At 48.4% G+C, this 5000-nt stretch overlaps 1 protein-coding gene across 2 annotated transcripts in view; it reads right to left on the reverse strand.

Moving 5' to 3' along the window:
- The window catches only part of mcc (MCC regulator of WNT signaling pathway), a 108594-nt gene that overhangs the window by 33012 nt on the left and 70582 nt on the right, over positions 1-5000 (reverse strand). The gene's annotated exons all lie outside the window — the stretch shown is intronic.

Genomic DNA, 5000 nt, shown 5'->3' on the forward strand with positions numbered 1-5000 from the left:
TAAGTGAGAGAGAGAAGTAGTGACAGAGAGAAGGATCGATAGATAGATAGATAGTGAGAAAACTATATCTGGAGAGAAGTGGAGTGACAGAGAGAAGGATAGATAGATAGATAGAGAGAGAGAGAGAACACTGTATATATCTGGAGAGAAAAAGTGAGTGTGACAGAGAGAAGGATAGATAGATAGAGAGAGAGAAAACTGTATATATCTGGAGAGAAAAAGTGAGCGTGACAGAGAGATGAAGCACAGGCTGACGCCCTTATTAGCACTGGCTGCAGTAGAGCAGCAGCACACACACACTGGATACCTGCTCCTGCTGATGTATCTGTTTGTGTGTATATGTGTGTGTGTGAGAGAAAGTGGGCCCTATCTTGCCGATCAGAAACGCAAGTAGGACGGCGCCAAGCGCAAGTAGCTGTGTGGGCGGCTCTATGGCGCAGTTGCTATTTTAACGGCGGAAAAAACACACTTGCGTCCAGCGCAAGTGTCAAAAGGGTTGGTCCAAAGGAGGTTACTCAGCCATAGGTGTGGTTTGGGCGTAATATGCAATAAACCAATCCGAGCGTCATTTCACATTCCCTTTAAGAGCGAGAAGCGCATAGTCCATAGCGGCTTGTTATTTTGATGGCGGAATTACCTGGTGGAAGACCGGAGAAGTTCACAGCCGAGGAGACCGACGTGAGATTTACACCAATTTTTTGGCAAGCCATATATAATTACAAGGAAAATAAAGTATTTACCACTTGAGGAAATCATTGTGATATCCATATCCAAGATATTTTAAAAATAAGCATACATGTAGCCTACACATTGACCCAAATGATTCAGGTTAATTGAAGCTGCGTGACATTTGATTTATTGTATGGCTTTGTAAAAAGCTGGGAGATAGATATATATGGGGATGCGAGAAACCCTCCAAAAGTAAGCAAAGTCAAGCAAGCATGTCAAGATATTGCCGTGATTGTTTCTGCAACGGGGCACCCGAAAACGTTGCCGAAAACGCTATAATGACGTCCGGAGACGTGGGACATCCAAGCTGGAAGGTAACACACGTTCTCGTGCCTTCACGGGAGGTGGATCTGCCTCGACCCAGGATCTGACGGCAGCAGAGGACATCGCCACGTCTACCCTCACGCCTGAGAGCGTGCAGGGATTTGGGGGCATGGAAATCGGCACCCAAGCCAGTGCACCAGCTGACCAAACCCAAGGTACATAAATAAAGTCCACATACACAGAGATGAGTTTACAAGATTTATAATAATACTGGCATTAGATAAATGCAACAAAGCCATACAATAAATCAAATGTCACGCAGCTTCAATTAACCTGAATCATTTGGGTCAATTGTGTACGCTAGATGTATGCCTAGTTTTTAAATGTCTTGGATACGGATATCACAATGATTTCCTCATGTGCAAAATACTTTATTTTCCTTGTAATTATATATGTCTTGCCAAACAATTGGTGTAAATCTCTCGTGAAGACGACAGAAGTAAAGTGTAGCCTATAGGTCCTATACTGTGCGGGCAAGCACATGCGCCCTTAAAATAGCGTTCTGAATACGCGTTACAGACTTTAGACATTGCGCCTCACATTAGACCAGCTTTTTTTTGGTCAATGGCGCACGGCGCACGGCGTTGTTTTGAAACTGCAAAATACCACTTGCGCCAGAGAAACGCCTTCTCTGTTCCGCCCCCGCCCATGTCGACGCAAGTTCATTTCGAAGCGCGTCTCTGGAGGGAAAATCGCGCTGTGCGCCGGGTGCAAGATAGGAATGATACATGCGTCGGTGACAATGTCAATTGCGCTGGGTGCAAGATAGGGCCCAGTGTGTGTGTGTGTGTGTGTGTGTGTGTGTGTGTGAGAGAGAGAAAGTGTGTGTGTGTGTGTGTGTGTGTGTGTGTGTGTGTGAGAGAGAGAAAGTGTGTGTGTGTGTGTGTGTGTGTGTGAGAGAGAGAAAGTGTGTGTGTGTGTGTGTGTGTGTGAGAGAGAGAAAGTGTGTGTGTGTGTGTGTGTGTGTGTGTGTGTGTGTGTGTGTGTGTGTGTGTGTGTGTGTGTATGGCCATATCTGGAGGCGCTGCTGGGACATAAATCCCAGGAAGTGAATCTGTCTCCATCGCCTGCTCCTGTCTCAACACCACTCCTCTAGTTCATCCCTCCATCTCAACACCACCCCTCTAGTTTATCCCTCTATCAAAACACCACTCCATTTCATCCCTCCATCAAAACACCACTGTTCCATTTCATCCCTCCATCTTAATATCACTCCTCCATTTCATCCCTCCATCTCAACACCACTCCTCTAGTTCATCCCTCCATCTCAACACCACTCCTCTAGTTCATCCCTCTATCAAAACACCACTCCTCGAATTCATCCCTCCATCTCAACACCACTCCTCTAGTTCATCCCTCCATCAACACCACTCCTCCATTTCATCCCTCCATCTCAACACCACTCCTGCATTTCATCCCTCCATCTCAACACCACTCCTCTAGTTTATCCCTCTATCAAAACACCACTCCATTTCATCCCTCCATCAAAACACCACTCTTCCATTTCATCCCTCTATCTTAATATCACTCTTTCAGTTCATCCCTCCATCTAAACACCACTCCTCGAATTCATCCCTCTATCTTAATATCACTCCTCTAGTTCATCCCTCCTTCAGCTCATAGCTATGTCACTCATCAGGTCTCTCCCCTTGTCAACGCTCTGTCCCGCTCCAGCTCATTCCCACGTGGACAAACAGAACCATGCTGAAGAGGAACTTTGATGTGTGATCAGGACCAGTAACACATTATAACCACATGTGTGTGTGTGTGTGTGTGTGTGTGTGTGTGTGTGTGTGTGATCCAGACCAGTAACACATTATAACCACATTAAACCATGGAGGCAGGTCATGTGAGCATCAGTGCCCTACTCACTCAAGCTCAGCTCCACTCGTCCACTGACATACACACACACACACACACACACGCGCGTGCGCCAACACACAAACAGAAACACACACATACACGCAAACACACACATACAGACACACACACGTGCGCAAACACACACACACACACATACAGACATGCACACACACACAAACACACACACACACACGTGCGCAAACACACACACACACACACATACAGACACGCACACAAACACACAAACACACACACCCACACACACTTCACTTGCTCTAGAGCATAGGCTTGAGCAGCCGCCCCGGCGCCCCTGATTAAAGCTGAGGGCTGATGGCCTCCAGATGTTTGGCTCGGACGCTGGGGGAGCATCTGCTGAAGGCACACACACCCCCTCACACACACACACACACACACACACACACCCACCCACACACCCACACACACCCACGTCACAGCCGTCTCCCCACAGATGTTACGCCACGCGACCCATGGAAAGGGCGACACCAATCACTCACACTCACACACACACACTCACTGACGCACCCTCACACACAAACACACACACACACACACACACACACACATAAAAGACAGACACACACACCCGCATCTCCCCTGCCTATATGTGCAACATGTGTCATCCACGTGTGTGTGTGTGTGTGTGTGTGTGTGTGTGTATGTATGTCTAAGTGTGTAGTTTGCGCAAGGATGGCTGACATTTGCTGGGCTTTCATCTGTCTACTGTGTTTAATGTCATTCGCTGTGGGACGATGGCTGTCACCAGAGAGGGTCGTCACGGTTACGGCAAGATTATATTGTCACGTTTGCGGCCGGGCCGGAATGTCACTGTAATGTCACCTGATGGTTTCTCTGGCGTGTGGAGATGGTGGCCTGTCATCTCAACACACCACAGGGATGGGAGATGAGACGAGCATTTCAGACATGAGGAACATGTGTGTGTGTGTGTGTGTGTGTGTGTGTGTGTGTGTGTGAGGGTGTGTATAAATGTACATGTGTATATTCACAACGTGTATATTCCCTATCGGTGAATATACAGCATACACAGCTGTAGGACACACACACATACTCACACGCATGCACACACACAAACATACACACTCACAGACATGCACACATTCTCTCACTCACACACACACACACACACACACACACATACACACACACACACACACACACACACACACACACTCTGTCCTTTTTAAACCCTCCATCTGCACTAATAACTGCACCAGAGGAAACACACAGTGACAGTTTTATTTCTCCCAACAGCTGCAATGTCAAAACATCACCATGTAGAGACAGGAGCGAGCACACACACACACACACACACACACCTAACACACACAAGCACACACACACCAGCACACACCAGCACACACAAACACACACACACACACACACCAGCACACACACACACACACACACACACACACACACACAAGCACACCAGCAGACTGGGGGCGTGAAATTAGAGCGTGTGGAGAAGTGGCCACTGCTGTGCTGCTGGACTGTGAGTGTATGTGAGTGTGTGTATGTGCGTGTGTCTTTTAGTGTAAGTGAGTGTGTGTGTGTGAGTGTGTGTGTGTGAGTGTGTGTGTGTGTGTGTGTGTGTGTGTGTGTGTGTGTGTGTGTGTGTTTTAGTGTAAGTGAGTGTGTGTGTGTGTGTGAGTGTGTGTGTGAGTGTGTGTGTGTGTGTGGGTGTGTGTGTTTGTGTGTCTGACCAGTGTAAAAAGCTACACTAATCGACAAAGGAGAGAAGACGGGTGGAGCAGGAAACGCAGCTGGTCTGAGGGACCCTCACAGGTGCACAGGTGCAGAGGTGCGGAGGTGTAGAGGTGTGGAGGTGTGGAGGTGTGGAGGGGTGGAGGTGTGGAGGGGTGGAGGTGTGGAGGGGTGGAGGGGTGGAGGGGTGGAGGTGTGGAGGGGTGGAGGTGCGGAGGTGTGGAGGTGTGGAGGTGCGGAGGGGTGGAGGTGTCTTAAGGAGAAACCTTTGAGCCGCACGCACACAAACCTCACATGCCATCACACACACAATTCACAACACTTCAGCTTCACACACACAC

Source organism: Sprattus sprattus (assembly GCF_963457725.1).
Source record: "Sprattus sprattus genome assembly, chromosome: 11".
NCBI lineage: Eukaryota > Metazoa > Chordata > Actinopteri > Clupeiformes > Clupeidae > Sprattus > Sprattus sprattus.